Source organism: Ranitomeya imitator, chromosome 7 (assembly GCF_032444005.1).
Source record: "Ranitomeya imitator isolate aRanImi1 chromosome 7, aRanImi1.pri, whole genome shotgun sequence".
NCBI classification, from domain to species: Eukaryota; Metazoa; Chordata; class Amphibia; order Anura; family Dendrobatidae; genus Ranitomeya; species Ranitomeya imitator.
In genome coordinates this window covers 42,020,788-42,041,562 of record NC_091288.1, presented here as the reverse complement: position 1 = coordinate 42,041,562, position 20,775 = coordinate 42,020,788, and the positions used below count along the sequence as shown (strand labels likewise).

The 20,775-nt window shown below is 39.8% G+C and overlaps 1 protein-coding gene across 3 annotated transcripts in view; it reads left to right on the top strand.

The window, feature by feature from the left end:
* The window catches only part of TLK1 (tousled like kinase 1), a 289,858-nt gene that overhangs the window by 75,526 nt on the left and 193,557 nt on the right, over positions 1 to 20,775 (top strand). The window lies entirely within an intron of this gene.

The window sequence follows — 20,775 nt, the reverse complement described above, 5'->3', positions numbered from 1 at the left end:
ACCTATGTATGCAAATTCACTTTGAAGTAAATATGTCAATCTGGTCAAAAGCAAACAATGTTACCTAGAGCGTCCAACAATAATGCGTGGGCTTCTCCTGGCAACTGCTGTCGGAGCACCTTCACGGTGGGTAATGAGATGTATTTTTTGTATTTTGTGTACTTCCAGTGAATTATTACTTGGATTATCTCATCTTTTTCTTCTATCCTGTAAAGCAAGCAGTGAATGCATTCTTTATGATCAAATGACTATGAGAATTTTCATTTAATTCATTGCCCCTCTTAAAAAATGAATCTTAAACCTAATTATCCCTTCGGTAGAAAAGTATACGTATTAGGAAAAAGCTTCATGGTTCACACGTTGGCTTATTGTAAAGTAACACAGAAACCTTAAAATTAGAGTCTTACAAGAAAACATATTATTATGAGAACTGGTGTCTAATAAAAAATTCATTTAATTAACAAAACTCGCTCATAATGTCTAGGAAAGTAATTGGTTATTTCCACGTTGCAGCAGCCGTTTAGCAGCGGTGTCGTAACTTGAAACTTGTGGACCCCAATACAAAATTTCCAGCAGGGTCCAAAATTATAGTGGGATGTAATAGTTTGGCTCGTCTCATATGAGCTAAAATGATGATCCACCCTAGGATCCAGGACCTGGGTGCGGTTACAACCCATGTACCTACTATAGTTACTTCTCTGGATGTCGGTCTGAACAGTCTCTGGATTACCTAACTAAACAAAACGAGAAGGATTTGCTAATGTCCAGGAACTGATAGAGACACACCCATTGAGACTCCATCCTGGAAATATCAAACTCATGCGCTTAATGGTAGCATATTAAAGAACAGTTTTTATGCTTTCTATGTATATGACAGCAAGGTAAGGTTTCACCAGTCTTACAAATTAATGTCTTACTAGGCCATGTTGGTCAGCATCACGTCCAACTTGGTTTCCTAAAAAAGATTCATGGATCTTCCCTTTTTGGTTTTGTTGGCTTTAATAAATGGAGCTGTCCCGAAAACTGACCATGACTTTAGATTCCTGAAATAGATCACCTTATGACCCTTTACAAGTATCTGACAACACATCTCATCATGTGTCTGCTCTCCGTACAACAACATTCCTTAAGACATCTGGCTCACTGTTGAGCGGACAAGACAGGTGCTTAGAAGACTCAATGAAATCGCTTCTAACTATATAGTTAAAACTGTAAATAGTCTAATAAGCAAGACCGTCAACAAAGTATCGGCGCATATATTATGTCTGACTGTTAGAAACACGCTATGTCTTATATGATAGGAGGATGATTCATAGGTTAGCAATAGTTTCTTTAGATGTAAGGTAAGAAGGATGATCATCCAAAACTAGTCAAACATCAGAGTTTGAGAACAACCTACTAATAACCAAATATTTATTTTTACGTATACATAATGTTTAAACTGGAACCTGTCGCCATAAGAATACAATCCTATCCGTATTTAATTCTGTGATCTTTCTTGGATTTTTGGTCGTTCACTGGTGGGATTACCCTCAGGACTAGATAAGCTTTTTTTTCACCATAAGGCTATGTGCACACGTACAGGATTTTTCGCGTTTTTTCGCGCTAAAAACGCTATAAAACTCATTAAAAAACGCATACATTATGCATTCTATCATTTAGAATGCATTCTGCATGTTTTGTGCACATGGATGCGTTTTTTTTTTTTTTCCGCGAAAAAAAAAAACGCATTGCGGTAAAAAAAATGAGCATGTTCATTATTTTTGCTGATTTTCTGCGTTTTTCTCGCAATTCTATGCATTTGGGAAAAAACGCACAAAAAATGCGTCAGAAACGCATCAAAATTGCGGTAAAAACGCATGCGGATTTCTGGCAGAAATGTCCGGTTTTTGTCAGGAAAATTTCTGCAAGAAATCCTGACGTGTGCACATACCCTAAAACTGCAAAAGAAAACTGCTAAAACATAATAAAATTGCAATATAAGTTTGGTTATCACCATGATGGTTCTGATCTATAGTATAAAGTTAACAACAATTATACATTAAAAAATAATTAATAGCAGAATTACTTTCCCCTATTTCCCCTCAAACAAGTTTTATATTTATTTTGTTTGTTTTTATTATTATTGTTGTTAATATTATTACAATTGAAAAAATTGTCATTCTGTGATTTTATTTTTTAGTTTTCTTTAAGATATGCATGTTGTGATTGCAAAAACTGATTTTTCTTTTTTTTTTTTCATGGGTTGTCACAACTACAGTGGTATCGCATGCCTATTTTTTTTTTTATTTTTTTATTTTTTTCATTTTTGAGGTTTTTTTTTTTTTAGCATAATTTCCCTTTTCTTTTGTCTCGCTTCCCACTGTAAGTTTAACTTGTATTTAAAATTGGAAGGGGGTTAATTATTGGGAACAAACCTGAGTTTGGAGTAATGAATTTATTTACACTACAAGATTTGGATAAATTGCAAAATAGAAATAAATAAAATATAAATGAAGCAGATGCACCCTTCGTTATTTAGGATTAGGAATTGAGGGGAAAAATTGCCATAATTCATATAAAAACAGTTAATAATACTGATGTAGTCCCAAACTTATATAGGATATATGCAACATCTCATAGATAACCTAACAAAGCATGACTGCGACCATACAATAGTGCAAAAATCCATTAATTGTTGCATTATTGTATGGTTGCAAAAATGTAGAGTTATAAAAATTGTTTTAGAATGTTACATTAAATAGATTATTAGTATGTAAATTTAGAAAAAAAATCCTACTCCGTTAAAAAAAAAAAAAATAAAATCTTTAGCTTGTTGAAAATGTAAAAATCACCTGCTGGCACTGATTGATGTGATCTTAAAGAGCCGTTACAGTAAAAATGTCTACAGATTGACAGAACTTCTAGTTTTCTTTTATTCCTATATACACTTTTGACTACAAGTTTCAGGCTTGTTGGCATCTAAAGAAGCTCTCCTCCTTCTCCCTTCAACATTTTTATCCTCTTCATGTATTGCAATCAGTATATTATATGGCAGTATGTACTTACAATTGCTCATTTTGCCCATTCTACCCAGTTAATGTTTCTCTTTTCCATCAGGTCTATGATTAAAAACTGACTAGCTGAATCTTTTACGCTCAATGTATAAACAGGAGGTCAATTTTCCCAGTATGAGTCATGAGTCACTGCAAAAGTTCCTGGTGTGGGGGAGGAGCAGCAGCTAGGTGAAAAGGGGGATGATAAATGCAGGCAAAAGAGACTTCCTGTTTCTACACAGAGCAGAGAAAAGAGAAGAATTAACTGGGTAGAAAAGCAAAGTTAGCAATGGTAAGTACACAGTACTATATAATATGACGACTGCGATATATTAAGAAGATACAATGCCAATTTGAATACTTTTTTAATAACGCAACCTACGTAAACTATTCCTTCTATGGTGTCAAGATTCAGGGGAATCGTGTTGGTGGAGGATATGGTATCAATGTATAAGTTATATGAGAACAACCACTGGGGCAACTATTTATTAAAAGAACATAAAAGCCCCTTCACAGGTTTACTAGTCACCATGTTACTCTTAGCAGTATGCTATATTAACTATATTACCAGATTCTTCTCCGTTTGTCCCATGACAATAAAACAGATGATGCATCATAGCAATATGATTTCATTGTTTACAAGAACAGAACCCCTTTAAATGTGAATGTATCTCAAAACAATTCAGGTTTTCGAAGCATATTCGAAATGTGTGTCTATATTTATAACTAGGATTATCATGCAGATTGGCTTAAGAATTTTTTTTTTCAGAAAAATTCAGTTTCCTATTTCTGGAGTCCTATATTTATTTTGGCTTGCCTGTGTCTATATTAAGAATACACAGTCATTTCATCCCAAATAATTGTGCGAAGTTGTATTTATATTTGTGTGTGTGTGTATTTATTATACAGTGTATATTATAAAATAAATGTATAATTTATTATTACTACTATTATTCTATTATGTTGTGTAAATGCATCTAAAAATTAATTGTAAATAGAACTAAAATAATTATCAACTAAAAGGGCAAAATTATTCTTGGAAAAAAATAAGTATGTATATATATTTACATAACAGAATAAATATGGTGATCTCACATTAAGAATAGTTTGTCATTAAAGTTTAGCAAGAAGTCTTACTCTGCCCTTGTCCAGCATTCAGTTTGATGACAGCCAGATCAGGGCAGTCTTAAATTCTGTAATTGGCATCCTTGGATCTTGGGCTCCTTTTGAACTTTCTTGTGACTTCCTGTGAATGCCGGTTCACAGGAGGATTGTGATGAGACCCCTGTCTGTCGTGACAATCTGTTGGCGCTCCGCGGTAATATGACTGGTGCGTTGAACGGCGGGATCAATGACGCGAGTCCAATCTATGCGTGGTTAACAGCCGCAAGTGCATCTTATATCCGCTTGCAGCTGTTTTAGGCATTTGATGGCTGATTAAGTCAGCCATCAAGTGCTGGAAAAGATGCATGCTCAGCATGTGACCCCACATCAAAAGCAGGGACATGGCAGATTATGTAAATATACGTCATTGGTCATGAAGGTGGGAAGGCATGTAGTCATTAACCTCGCTGGTAATGATTAGGTACTTTAGCTTTTGCCCCACCGGGATTGGTAAAGATTGATTTGGTCAAAGATGTACATTATTATCCAAGGGGAGCAAAGCTGACTTCGGCCAATTAATATTTAGGCCAGAAAAGACCCTAAATATAGAAATCATATCCATTATTAATGGGAGAGAGATATTCAGGTTATCATCAGCAAATATCAACAAATCATCCGGATACAGGGCAATCTGTTCCTCTTTGCCATCATATTTTAAAGCCACCATTACCCGGGTACTGCCTAATGATACAGGCTAAAGGTTCTATTACATAGCAAAAAGAAGAGGCGATAGAGGACAGCCTTGCCTTGTTCCCCAAAAAAGATCAAAACTCTCCGACATATTCCCGTTAGCTCTAATTCTAGCTGTTGGGACTTGAACAGTAGCATTACCCACTTAATAAAATTAGGCCCAAATCCTATTTCTCTTTGTACTGCCCACATGTATTTTCACTCCACACCATCAAAAGCCTTTGTGGCATCTAAGGAGAGAACGGCTTTATTCTTGGGATCTTGGAAACTGAAATATAGCCTTCGTAGGTTAATGGTAGTCGACTTAGATGGTGTGACGCCTGCTTGATCTGGATGTATTAGTGACGTTATCACAATGCTCATCCTATTTGCCAGGATTTTTATCAGAATCTTGATGGCAGTCTTAAGTAATGAAATAGGTCTATATTTTTTGAGTAATTCCTTATCTTTCCCTTCCTTGGGTAAGACAACTATTATAGCCTCATATAGTGATCTTGGCAGTGTCCCCTCTGAAAATGTATTATTTAACCATTTCCAAATAATGAGGTACAAGTTCCTCATATAATATTTTTAAAATCCCTGCTGGGAGGCCGTAAGACCCAGGGGCTCTATCATTTGGCATTTCCCCTATCACTCGTTGAATCTCTTTTAAGGAAGTCTGCAATTCCAAAAACAAATATCAGTCATCTTTGCCCGAAGTTGGACGTTTAATCCTGGTTAGGTAATCTGCTAGTTCTTCTGAGTACTGCTCCCTGGACAAATACAAATTCTATAAAAACTATGTAAAGTCTTTAAAATTGCAGAAGTTAAACCTTTATACAGACCTTAAACGTCTGAATAAAATGTGCGACTGTAGTAATGGGAACATCCAGCTGTTTAGACATTCAGTAAATTTAAATTGAAAATTACTTTTGGCAGTGTTAAGTTATTTCAGTGACCATTGTGAATTTAAATTTTTCTTACATTAACCCCTTCATGACCGGGGGATTTTTCGTTTTTCCGTGTTCGTTTTTCGCTCCCCTCCTTCCCAGAGCCATAACTTTTTTATTTTTCCGTCAATTTGGCCATGTGAGGGCTTATTTTTTGCGGGACGAGTTGTACTTTTGAACGACATCATTGGTTTTAGCATGTCGTGTTCTAGAAAACGGGGAAAAAATTCCAAGTGCGGTGAAATTGCAAAAAAAGTGCAATCCCACATTGGTTTTTTGTTTGGCTTTTTTGCTAGGTTCACTAAATGCTAAAAATGACCTGCCATTATGATTCTCCAGGTCATTACGAATTCATAGACACCAAACATGACTAGGTTATTTTTTATCTAAGTGGTGAAAAAAATTTCCAAACTTTGCTAAAAAAAAAAAAAAAAAGTTGCGCCATTTTCCGATACTCGTAGCGTCTCCATTTTTCATCATCTGGGGTCGGTTGAGGGCTTATTTTTTGCGTGCCGAGATGACGTTTTTAATGATAGCATTTCGGTGCAGATACGTTCTTTTGATCGCCCGTTATTGCATTTTAATGCAATGTCGCGGCGACCAAAAAAACGTAATTCTGGCGTTTCGAATTTTTTTCCCGCTACGCTGTTTAGCGATCAGGTTAATACTTTTTTTTAATTGATAGATCGGGCGATTCTGAGCGCGGCGATACCAAATATGCGTAGATTTGATATTTTTTTTATTGATTTATTTTGATTGGGGCGAAAGGGGGGTGATTTAAACTTTTATGTTTTTTTTTATTTTTTTCACATTTTTTTAAACTTTTTTTTTTTAACTTTTGCCATGCTTCAATAGCCTCCATGAGAGGCTAGAAGCAGGCACAGCACGATCGCCTTTGCTACATAGCAGCGATCTGCTGATCGCTGCTATGCAGAATTGCACGTGTGCTGTGAGCGCCGACCACAGGGTGGCGCTCACAGCGACGGGCAATCAGTAACCATAGAGGTCTCAAGGACCTCTATGGTTACCATTCACAAGCATCGCCGACCCCCGATCATGTGACGGGGGTCGGCGATGACGTCATTTCCGTCCGGAAGCGGTAGTTAAATGCCGCTGTCTGCGTTTGACAGCGGCATTTAACTAGTTAATAGGTGCGGGCAGATCGCGATTCTGCCCGCGCCTATTACGGGCACATGTCAGCTGTTCAAAACAGCTGACATGTCCTGGCTTTGGTGCGGGCTCACCGCGGAGCCCTGCATCAAAGCAGGGGAGCCGGCATCGGACGGTATAGTACGTCCGATGCCGGTAAGGGGTTAATAGAGTGGTACCAAAAATTTGGTCATTGTGGGTGTACATAGTCCAACATACATTTTGACCCCAATTCATCATTTGTGTCTTTTGTTTTTAATATGTTTTTGTCTTGTGTATTCTTTGCGACAAATTCTTCAGAATGGCAAACGCAGTTCATTAATTTTGCACAAAGTCAGAAATAGCCTTTTACTTTTCTCTTTAACTTTTTTGCGACTTTTTAGTGCTTAAAGTTGCACATTTCACAACATGGTGAAAAAAAAGGATTCACTATATCTAACGTACATAAAATCAGTCTAGGGGAGATTGATGTACACGCGTAACAAATTTTGCGAATTTTCGAAAAGTTGCAATTGATGAATCCGGTGAGAACATCCGTAAAAAGAGTGTGCAGGTAATGGCAAGCATAATCAAAAAAATAAAGAGGCAAATGCGTCTAAAATGACTTAGAAAAAAAACAAGACAAATGGTAACATGAATATGGTGCAAGCAAAAAATAAAATCAAAACATTAAAAACTCAACAAGAAAGTTGCCAATACAATAATGAAGCAGAAGATGCAGACCCGTTGAAGCGCAAGGACCGCGCGAAACGGTCGTCGTCTCCCCTGCTCGCACGAGCTCCTTTTCTTCTCCCTCGGCCATGAAGTTTTAATTGTGAAGACTCAATAAAATTTGCTACTTTGAAGATTGGTGAGTGCATCCTGCTTTTTTCTTTTGCTACCTGGGACACATGTTATTTCATGGTTTTGCACCCGATATCTTTTTTGCCATGGCTGTTGCTGACTTGATATAGCTTTTTAGTACCGGCTTTCCTGAAGATTATGGATTTAGTTGGGGCAGTGCCGTCCATATGCTATTTTCAACGTCTCTAACCGGTCTTTCCTCTCATTGAACTGTATCCATTATTTTCATTTAGCAATTTTTATACTGCACTTCACATCAGACCTTTAGTACGCCTATTACTTACAGGAAACACCTTGCTTCAACTATTTTTTATCTTAAGTGGTCTGCATTTAGTTTTGTGTCAATAATCAAATGTGCAGTATTTATAGAATTCTAAAATCTTACCTTTTGAAAACTATTGCATAAAAAAATCTGTCTGTCTATCTATCTATCTATCTATCTATCTATCTATCTATCTATCTATCTATCTATCTGTATCTATCTATAATTTTCCACCTTTGATTTTGTCTATTTCGTACATAAATGCCTGTTCTTTATTCTGACGTTTCCTAAAATACCATGCAGCCATTCGTCAGGTACCTTGGTAGAGATTTTTTAATATTTTCCGTATTGCATATGGCAGCACAGTTTTGTTAAAAAAACAAACCAAAAAAAAGCAAAAACAAAACCCCACCATTACCAATAAACAATCAATTTGCACTTAATTTGTAACTGGCTTTGCAACTTTCATGACTTGGCGTTAACACTGATATTGTTGGTAAGACTGTACCCTTACAAGGGTTAGGAATTTGCATTCAGGGTACTAAAAGTGTCTTCAGGGCACGTGTCTCATATGCATGAGGTGTCGTTCGGCCAAAAGCTGTGCTATCCCTCCCAACACCTCGATGCACATGTACGCTTGTGAGTGTATGCGTTGTCAGTGTCGAGAGAAAGCCGCTGCCAGACATTTCTAACAGCTGCTCATCACTTGGAAGAACTAAAGTATCAGACATTTCAAGGGGAACATGACAGCTTCCCCCGGCCCCCAAACCGCCACCATGTATTTATAGCTATCTTTATACCCTTCCTTAAGAGTCTTTATTATTGTCCTGTTATTGTCTTAATTCCTGCACATGTCAAAAAATGTTCTGAAAATTGGCGGGTGACTAGTTGTGGAGGTGTTGTTTTCCCACACGCTAGTCATGCCACGAATCATGTTGTTATTCGCCAGTGAGCATGAGTAACCGCTGGCTTTTTGCAAATCTCTGCCTGCCTATCAATGTGTAGAAAGCCGGGTGTACGCTCCCTGGGCTTGTGCATGCCTAAGGAGGCAGCGGTAACGCTCACGATCCAGCCAGCCATTAACATTGGCTTTGTAAATCTTGGAACGGGCTGTGTCTTTCGTCAGCGCTACTTTAATGGTCATGCGCAGTGCGCCAATGAAGTTAGCGTGCATACACCCGAGTTACTGCGCAGGGAGGCAGAGATTTGCAACGATCCGGCGGTAATCCGCTCTTGTAAATCATGTTACTCATGCCCACAGGAGTGTGATAACATTAGTGGGATTATTAGTCTTGGGAAAACAATGCCCTCACAACTAGACAAGCACTAAGTGGAATATTCCAATTTTTGGGAGGCATATCAGTATGCAGGTTCCCTTTAATTCACACTGTTGGGAGGCCCTCCGAAATTAACAGGTTTGGGTGATTTTTAATTTATACTAGCGCCTTTATGAGGTTGTGTTGGCATCAAGAGCCAGGCCTCCCAACTCTCTAGAGAAGATTTATTCTTCTATTTTCTCATGACATATCCTTTATTACTGTTACAGTTTGTTTGCTAGTTTCCCATATTACAGATATCTTGCTGAGACGGCATTTCTAGATAAAATACAAGTTGTAGTGTCTACATTAGGTTGTTTTCATGCAAAGTGTTGCATGTTTTAATTCTCGTAAAGACTGACCAGACTCTGAAAACTGTGGCAGATAGGAAGGAAGGGGTTTAATACGATGAGATCTCTAAATATGGGAACACGTGTCAATACGGGAATACCAAAGAAGTAAAACATGCTGATTATGGTTTACTATTTATAGAGCCAGTTATTTAGAGGGCACTTGCTGCTTCCATTTTATCACAATTGTGTGCAAAATAATTTAATGCTTTGGGGAAAAAAAACAAACAAAAAAAACATTGATTTTTATTTTACTTATCCTAAAGTATAAAAAGGAAGGAAGAAAAAGCTTAGTAAAATACAATAAAGTGTCTGCTTATCCTTCCCTTTACATGATTATACCTTATTGTTAATATTCAATAAAAATATTGGGGAAATTTTTTTTTTTCTTGCTTTAGACCTATTTCTTAACAGTTGGTAAAAATCTATACTGGGGTCATTCAAAACACAATTACCTGTTTGCATGATTTGCATTCAAAGTTGTGCAAAATTTTTATGACTTTTGGAATTTTTACGCCAACTTTTAGAAAAATGGATGGATTTTGGGTGAGACCAAGCGCACCTGACAAATTAATCATTATTTATGCCAGAAAAGTGGTGTGAATCGCGACATAAGGGCGCTCCAGGCCATAAGAGGAGTGACTTCTCTGGTGTTGGGGCATGTAAGCTGCACAATGCACCAAATTCATTGAAACGCACACACACCTCCTTATGAAATTGTGTTATCTTATTCCAGTGTACAGACGATCAAGACTGGCATGAAAAACATGAGGCCCAAAGTCGTGTGAATGACATGAAGGTCTACTTCTCCTCCCTGCTCTCACATGCTGGTTTGTCACTCATGCCGGTGTGAGCATGATAGAAGCAAAATGCGCTAATGATTGTTTGGGCTCTTGGAGGTGGTTTATGTGCAGATCGAGATCTAGACCATGACTTTTTTATCTGACTATAAGGCTGAAGTCACACCAACGTATAAAAAATCGGTCTGATGTTGATCCAGAAAAGTAGTATGAGTACAATGCGATTCTCATCTAGCATCCATATGACATCAATATGACATGCATATGTAATAGAATTTTAACATCTTTTACATACTGTAATTCTCTATGTAATTTAAATCGAGTTTTTTTTTAACTCTATTTATCGGTCTATTCTATCCTACATACAGTACAGACCAAAAGTTTGGACCCACCTTCTCATTTAAAGATTTTTCTGTATTTTCATGACTGTGAAAATTGTACATTCACACTGAAGGCATCAAAACTATGAATTAACACATGTGGAATTATATACTTAACAAAAAAGTGTGAAACAACTGAACATATGTCTTATATTCTAGGTTCTTCAAAGTAGCCACCTTTTGCTTTGATGACTGCTTTGCACACTCTTGGCATTCTCTTGATGAGCTTCAAGAGGTAGTCACCGGGAATGGTCTTCCAACAATCTTGGAGGAGTTCCCAGAGATGCTTAGCACTTGTTGGCCCTCTTGCCTTCACTCTGCGGTCCAGTTCACCCCAAACCATCTCGATTGGGTTCAGGTTTGGTGACTGTGGAGGCCAGTTCATCTGGTGTAGCACCCCATCACCCTCCTTCTTGGTCAAATAGCCCTTACACAGCCTGGAGGTGTGTTTGGGGTAATTGTCCTGTTGAAAAATAAATGATGGTCCAACTAAACGCTAACCGGATGGAATAGCATGCCGCTACAAGATGCTGTGGTAGCCATGCTGGTTCAGTATGCCTTCAATTTTTAATAAATCCCCAACAGTGTCACCAGCAAAGCGCCCCCCACACCATCACACCTCCTCTTCCATGCTTCACGGTGGGAACCAGGCATGTAGACTCCATCCGTTCACCTTTTTTGTGTCGCAGAAAGACACGGTGGTTGGAACCAAAGATCTCAAATTTGGACTCATCAGACCAAAGCACAGATTTCCACTGGTCTAATGTCCATTCCTTGTGTTCTTTAGCCCAAACAAGTCTCTTCTGCTTGTTGCCTGTCCTTAGCAGTGGTTTCCTAGCAGCTATTTTACCATGACGGCCTGCTGCACAAAGTCTCCTCTTAACAGATGTTGTAGAGATGTGTCTGCTGCTAGAACTCTGTGTGGCATTGACCTGGTCTCTAATCTGAGCTGCTGTTAACCTGTTATTTCTGAGGCTGGTGACTCGGATAAACTTATCCTCAGAAGCAGAGGTGACTCTTGGTCTTCCTTTCCTGGGGCGGTCCTCATGTGAGCCAGTTTCTTTGTAGCGCTTGATGGTTTTTGCCACTGCACTTGGGGACGCTTTCAAAGTTTTTCCAATTTTTCAGACTGACTGACCTTCATTTCTTAAAGTAATGATGGTCACTCGTTTTTCTTTACTTAGCTGCTTTTTTCTTGCCATAATACAAATTCTAACAGTCTGTTCAGTAGGACTATCAGCTGTGTATCCACCAGACTTCTACACAACACAACTGATTGTCCCAACCCCATTTATAAGGCAAGAAATACCACTTATTAAACCTCAAAGGGAGATTTGTAGTTACAATTCTGCGCTGCCGCTGAGATGAATTTCAGGAGAGTATAGTTGATTCACAGTGGTTTTATTCAACGCTTTTCAGGGGTCTCATGCCCCCTTCATCAGGAAATACCACACAATATACAGGCATCAAAGGTATAAATAGTTTTGCTATTTTTGCTAATAAATAGATTCCCCTCCCTTGGCAGTGCTGTATTCTCTCTTGTTACATATGATATCTATCATTGGTCCTTGGACAGCAAAACTGTTTATACCTGTGATGCCTGTATATTCTGTGTGGTATTTCCTGATGAAGGGGGCATGAGACCCCTGAAACGCATTGAATAAAACCACTGTGAATCAACTATACTCTCCTGAAATTCATCTCAGCGGCAGCGCAGAATTTTTACTACAAATCTCCCTTTGAAGACATTATTTTCTCTGGTCGGTGAAGACCTGTGGAACTGCAGCAGCCGCTACCTATATGCTCTAATCTCATCCTAACCAGGTGAGCAAATTTGGTGTATATTCTCCTCTGTGTAACGTGGATAAGACCCTATTGTTTTGTAATACTTATTAAACCTGACGGGGCACACCTGAGAAGTGAAAACCATTCACAGTGACTACAGGTACCTTCACACATAACGATTTTGTTAACGATATCGTTGCAACGTCACGCTTTTTGTGACGTAGCAACGATCCCGCTAACGATCTTGTTGTGTGTGACAGCGGCCAACGATCAGGCCCCTGCTGGGAAGATCGTTGGTCGCTGGGGAATGATCAGGACCTTTTTTTGGTCGCTGATCACCCGCTGTCATCGCTGGATAGGCGTGTGTGACGCCGATCCAGCGATGTATTCATTTGTAACCAGGGTAAATATCGGGTTACTAAGCGCAGGGCCGCGCTTAGTAACCCGATATTTACCCTGGTTACCATTGTAAAAGTAAAAAAAAAAACAGTACATACTCACATTCCGATGTCTGTCACGTCCCCGCCGTCAGCTTCCCTGCACTGACTGTCAGAGCCGGCCGTAAAGCAGAGCACAGAGCTTTCCAGAAGACACGCTGTGGGCCATTCCGACCCCCTCCTTCTCTTTTTTGCACGGCTGCTTGTGTGTGAATCCTAAATCCCTCCCTGAAGAATTTTTATGGTCCATGCGGCAGACAGAGCAGTCTTCCTAAAACTACTCATCCCCCCTCCTACATGGTACTAGTTGAAACTGGTGTAGCCACCATGAGATTCTTTGTTCCATTAAAGTGACATATTCTAGCACCGATCTGGGCTAGGGTTATAAGAATTATATATTCTTGATGTTCATCGATAGAACTATCATTCTCTGAAACCGCTAGCAGCTAAACGCAACGAGTGCAAAGTGCGGATTTCTTCATAAGCGGTTCAGGTAATTGCTCCGTGTTTACACTTAAAAGAATCGCCCCAACGTGGTGCACGTAGTGATCCTGGTGTATTCCGGATACGTCATGCCTACAGTGAGCTAGGCATAAAAATAGTTTTCTTAAGTCTAAGTAAAGAAGAGATTTCAGCCCCTAAGTGATGTCACCACAGGGGGAGTGCTTTGGTCTTAGGCTAGGAAATATCTGTGTGAAGCAGGAGGCTTCAGTGTTCTTTGTCCGGGGCTAGTTGCTATACAGATGTGTGGCATGCATCTAGATGTGGCCCCTCCTCCTCAGCCTATGGCCAGCCATGATGATATGAAATTATATGAACGCTTATAAGTGTTTTTTCAATTTTAATCCCTTTTTATTTGTAATTGTAATGTACACATGATTTTGTCTTATTTATAATATCGTTTTATCCTTTGTAAACACTGCCTACCTTTTTTGGGAGTAAAATATAAAATTAGTAGCTTGCCTCTTCATGCTCTATAATGAACTGTCGCATCCTCTGAAGTGAATTACACTACTGATTTGAGTTGGCTCCGGACCCGTTAATCCTTGGAGAATCGGAGCTGGTGGCAGCATACTTTGTTCTGTGCATTTGGGAGGCTTTGTGGCGGCGGCGGCGTTGATAATTATTGGTCCCGCCTGAGTGGGAGTAGTTAAATCGCCCTCGCTGCAGCGTGCCCAATAGCCAGTACATAGCAGGCAGCCCTTCTGGCGACTAATTACCCTAGGTGCAGTACCCTGACTGACATGAGGGTAAGGGGGGCACCAGAGAGCTTCAAGTTCCAAACCGAAAGTGGGATATAGATAAATCCCCTTCAGAAGGAACCAGGGGTAACCAGACAACCCTGGTTTGTGACAAATTGGTGTACATGGTGGGGATGATAAAGGTATCTTCCCTGTGAACCTTGACAGATTGGTGGGATCCCTGACATATACGGTGGGATTCGTGACATATTTCTGGTAGCACGGTGAGATCCGTGACAATTCTATTGACTTCTGACAGTTCTAACTGTGAATTTACTTTGCTGATAAATTGTCTGGTTTCCTATGAAATGGGTGCGTGAAATTGGACGGCACACACATTGACTTGCTTTGCCTAGCGTGATCCGATTCCCGCATCCAGTAGCAGCAAGCTGGGATTTTTTCTCTGTCCGATTAGAGCTGAAGAGAAACTCGTAGATCAGCACTGACTCTTGAGTAACATTGGTCAGAATGCAGTGCGATGTTTTGATGTTTTCCCACATTGCACTCCTCCTCATCATACTCCAGTGTGAGCGAGCCCTAACAGCTATAGTGATATAAATATTTTGAAAAAATAAATTGGTTTCTTTTTACAGATAAAAAAAAAAAAGATAAAAATTTAATTTGGATTAACAATAGCTCATTTTCCGATTACACATTTCCTTTGAAAGGCTGCATTTACATTGGTAATGCCTAGGTTGCTAGGTTGATTGTTCTTTATACAAATAGGCACAGAAGACATAGCAATGTGTCTATGGAAGGTACAACACTGACAAACATAAAAAGAGCCAGGAAATAGATGAAATAGATACTGGTTAGGTGACTGAGTACGGGCACGTTCAGATGTCTGTGTAAATTGGTGCAAGACCAGACCGCAATGCACAGACTGACGGACGGGTCTCTTGACTTGTGCGTGACCACTTCACTGACCGATGGGTCTCTTGACTTGAGCGTGACCGCTTCATGTATTTCTAAACTCAGGTCAGAAGACCCACTGGACAGTCTGTGCATAGTGGTCCGATCTCAGACCGATTGATACAGACATCTGAATGCACTCTAGGGGTGACATTTTATGAAATTTGTCTACCATCATGCAGTGTGTTAACATGGTAAAATATCAATAACTCTCTGTTCAGATAGATTTTTGGACGTACAGCAGGTCAAATGCTTTACTGCTCAAATAGCAGACTTCCTTTCTGTTGGAATAAAGAATGCTGCAGCCGCTGATTGCCTGCAGTGGTCACGTGTCATGTGAACTCTGGGGGAGAGAGTGCGGAGATCGGAGTTCCACAACCCGGGAGTTCGGACTCAAATTTTTTTTTCGATTGTACCCAGAAAGGACCGGACTTTCTGAATGATTTTATTACTACATGATATTTAGAAGAATCGCCAATCTGGAGCCACACAATTTATTTTTACTAAATGATAATGGCAGCATCAGATTGGTGATGATGGATACACAAGGGAAATATTGTGAACAATTATATATGCGATCTCTTCTTTGCATCAACTCCTAATTTTATCTCCAAAGTATTGACCAAACCTTCAATGTGTAAACGACGCTTGGGCCCGGGAGCAGTTGTAGGTGAGTTTCCATAGTCTGCTAATTTTCTCCTGTAGTTTATCATTCCTGATATAATGATCTCACTCCGCTAGAACTTTGCAGGCAGTAAATGACATCTCACAATTTTTTTTTTGTTTTTCCTCTGTTCAGCTCTGAGCTTTGCAGATATGTTAAAGTGCTATAAAGGAAGACTGTCTCAGACCTAGTTCCTCATTAACAATTGATTGCAAACTAGTCATCAAAAACTTCCTTCTCATATGACTTGGGAAGACCTTTTATGAGAATGTTATTTCTTCTGCCTCTATTATCTATATTTTCAGCAGTTCTTTGAAGTAGGAAATGGTTTCTTGCCTATCCTGAACATTGCTTTTGTGTAGCTTAAAGTACGGAAGGGAGAGAGGTGCCATTAGAAGCACATTCTGATATACCAAGGTAAATCACAGAGTACTGAATGCTTGTTAAAATTGGGAATTTCACAGAGAAAAGGGACATAATGAAAAAGGGTAGATAACAAAAGGAAGCTTATTGCCTTCAAAATATTAACCCTAAGTATTATTTTTTCTTAATATTTTGATAAAAAAAGAAATTTGGTAACTCATGTCATTGCATTGTAAAATCAGCCATAAGATTCATCACTTTGCTTTCTCAAACTCCAGAATAGAAAATGAGCGTGATTGTGTTTCGAGGTGGGAATATATCTGTAAAATGAGAAAGATTGGCCTTTTAGGACTTTAGTGGTGGCCATTGGGGTCCTCCTTTGATGTCTTCTGAAAAAGTCAGTGTAGTCACAGAACAGCATATCTCACAACTTTGCAGCCCTTACAAAGTAATTTTGCCCCTATTGAAACCCCTTAATGTTCCCACCTGCTAAGAAACTCCTCTCATGGCCCCCATAAAATATGATGCCAACAAAAGTGCTTTTCAAACACCATAAAGTGCCTCCACAGAGACCCCAACACAGTGTGATGGGGAAACACAGCACTCCACACTGTATGATGGCCCTCCATACAACCCTCCTCACAGTATGATGGCTCCTATACAACTCTCCACACAGTGCAATGGCCCACATGCAGTATAATGGCTACCATAGCGCTCCAAACAATATAATGGCCCCATACAAGCCTCCAGACAGTATAATAGACCACATGCAACCCTGCACACAGTATAATGGCCCACATACAGTATAATGGCCCCCACATAGCCCTCCAAACACTATATTGACCTGCACACAAGCCTCCACACAGTATAATAGCCTCCACATTGCATAATGGCCTTCATACAGGATAATGTTCCCTACTAGCCCTCCAAAGAGTATAATGGCCTCCACTATATCCTTCCAAGCAATATAATAGCCTTATACATATCCCTCCAAATACTACAATGGACCTTCAAATAACATGATGTCCCCCCATCATGATCCACTTGATCTACGTCTTCACCCAGATGCTGGTTTAATGGAGGACATTTATTATATACCAGTGGCGTATATTGTAGAGCTTTACCTGCACAGCTGCTTTATGGTGACTTTAGCGGAAAATACTGTATTATCAAGATGAGTTTCCAGCAGATTTGAAGCATCTCTCTCTTTTTTTGGTCTCTGCAGGATAGTCAACACTTATGTGTGAATGTGAATTTATAAATGCCAATTCACTCACAGGTAACCTCTTATATCTCTATTGGCTGGGTTGTCCAGAATATTCATTTATAGAAGATGACAGCCCCATTGTGTGTCCTTTGTTGGCTCTTACACTTGTGCTGTGCTAATAAGAATAGAGTTCCCTCCCGTGAGTTAAACATAAAACTTAAGCAATCCTAAGTTTTAAAGAAGTTGTCCACTACTTGGGACAACTCCTTCTCATACCCCATTCTTGGCTCCGATAAAATAAAAAAAAAAAGCCTATACTCTCCTCCTGTGCCGGAGCCATTCTCGCGGCATCCGCACTCTCTCCCCGGGGCTCTCGTGCAGTGTTGTGACACATAACCCTGGTGTCCCATCAGTGCTGGTGTCACTGTCTCTTCCTTCCGAGTCCGAGATCAGCTACAGTCTGGACTACCTTTTTATTTTCAGTTTGTATGAAGGCGGAGACAGTGCCGCCAGTGCTGATGGGGTGCCAGCGGCACGTGTCACAACACCGCACGAGAGCCCAGGGGAGAGCGAGTGCTGACACCGCGAGAATGGAGTCGACGCCGGACGTGAGTATAAGCCTTTTCATTTTATCAGGGCCAAGCGTGTGGTATGAGAAGGAGTCCTCCTAGTAGTGGACAACCCCTCTAAGTTTACTTAACCCTGACCTATATCACTGCTGTGTAGCTTTTCTGCATCACACCCTATCTCAGCTAAGATTTTATGTAAATAATCCAGAAATTCCTCCTCCAGTTTAGAGCAAGGAAACTGTTACCAATTTGGAAGAGTTTTCACGAGAAGCTGCTGAATATATTTTGACTTGATGACAAATGTTAGAAACTGTACAGAAGGTGTTACAAAGCCGCTTCCGTTCTCTCCTTGGAGTTGTATGTTGTTTACATTGCAGTGAGGGCTGTCTAACTATTTTGGCTGTCACTTTTGCCCTCATTACATATGTACATAACAAATTTTGTTCCAATACTTTTGCAATTGCAAAAAAAAAAAACCCGCAAGAAGTAAATCAACTATATTCTTATGCATTGCAAATAAAGATGAATGCGCAAAAACAAAAGGAACGGGCATTGTAATTCCATATACCCAGTCCTTCACTCCTCCTAGAACAGTGCCAGCCACATTCATCCAGGTTACAGCCAGAATCACTCCCCAACATGACAGCCAGACAATGTCCTCAATATCATCGCCAGCTTCCATTCCCTATATCAATACTGGCCACATTTCCCAAAATCCTAACCTGCCATTGTAGTCTATCATAGCCAGCGAATTCCCTGTAATACGTGCTAACCCTGGTGCTCCAATGCAAGTTGCTTTTGTATGTATAAAATCTCTGTTTATGTTCGCATGTTTCATTTTTTTTTTAGTAGCGAAAACCTACTTTATTGGAAGTAAAAATGCTACAATCGAAAATCCTGTTTCTAACATTGGGTACTTAGTACTCACTGTTTTTGATCAAATAGAATCGTAAAAGCCAAGGTGTACTCTATCGGGACGGTCCTAACCTCCAGTATTAAAACCTTACCATGTGTCAAAAATGACCTCAACGTGAATAAGGGCCAAGCAGGACCGGGTCCGACCACAGACACCGAGCAATGGGAATCTATATAAAAGTAATGCCCACCTGGGAGAAAGGGAGGCCGCACCCTTTACAGTACATGTCTAATCAAGTCCGTTTTATTCACCAAAAATGCTGCAAAGACGTTTTTGCACTTTCTCATTACTTTCTATGGGCGATAAAAAAAAAAACAACACTCCCAAAAAATTGCTAAATGGCATACTGTGGATTTAAAAACTGCAGTTTTCCAATTCCGTCAAGAGAAAAAGACAAGCGTAGTAAGTTCTTACTGGTACTGTAAAACGTAGCTTTTAATTTTCAAAAATATAACGCAACATATGAACATAGTCTTTAATGTAACATAATTTTCTCAATCGGTAACTCTGTATCGTCAGATAAAAAAAATTGAGTTCTGTTATAGTGCAGGTGCGAACACCATAATCAAGAGAGTTCTGCTTCTAAAAAGCAGCACAGTCCTGCACAGTCACATTAGATTTCAGAGCTCTTGCTCCAACACTGGACTATACATGTAGGAATGAACAGTCCTAAGTACGGGCTGCATTCCTAAGATTGGTGGAGATCAGTATCATATCGGTGGGACACCTGGCACATCCCCACTGATCAGCTATTTTCAGCTCTGGTGCCTGTTGGATGGAGCTTGTTATGGATTGTATAAATAGAAATGTATGTTATATGTATGATATAGCTATTATATAAATAGAAATGTTCTATTAATGGACATCTGGCAGCATCTCCTCCGCGAGTAGACCATTAAATCAGCTAGGAGTGTATAGGGAGACCAAACGCCCTGCGTGCTTCCTTGCTTGCGTATCTGTGCTAATATATACAGGGGAAGGTAATTGCCCCTAGGTAGACTGGACGTTTCCAGTGCACATGACACTAATGTCGTTGCCACGTAACGTGGGACGTTCCGAGACTTGGTGCCTGTTCCAAATTACTTTGTAAAATACATGTACAGGAGAGAGTCATGTAAACACACACTTGTGTATCTCTGTGTTATTACATCACCAGTCAGGGTTTATATAGATTTTCACTGGATATACATTGTAGCATTATTATTGGCTCCGCTTATCTCTACATATGTGCTGGCATTAGCATTCGTAGATCTAAAGAGCTAAAGTTAATATCCTCCACACCCAACTTTAAGGTCTAGGTGGGACTCTCTCTTCATTCACTTTCCTGCGTCCTCTCTAAGCCCGTTAGACAGAGAAATTCCTTAGAATCCTTATCTCAGAACATACACAGACTCCATTTTGGAATGCAAGGAGATACATGTAGAATAACCAAAAATGGAGTCAGGATAGATAAATAAATCCTGCTCTAAAGGTACCGTCACACTCAGCAAATTTGCAACGAAAACGACAACGATCCGTGACGTTGCAGCGTCCTGGATAGCGATCTCATTGTGTTTGACACGCAGCAGCGATCTGGATCCTGCTGTGCCATCGCTGGTCGGAGCTAGAAGTCCAGAACTTTATTTCGTCGTCAGGTCGGCGTGTATCGTCATGTTTGACATCAAAAGCAACGACGCCAGAAACGTTTTACATGGAGCTAACAACCAGCGAGAACGAGAAGTGAGTCGCCGTAACGTCTCTGGATCGCTCCTGCATCGTTCTGG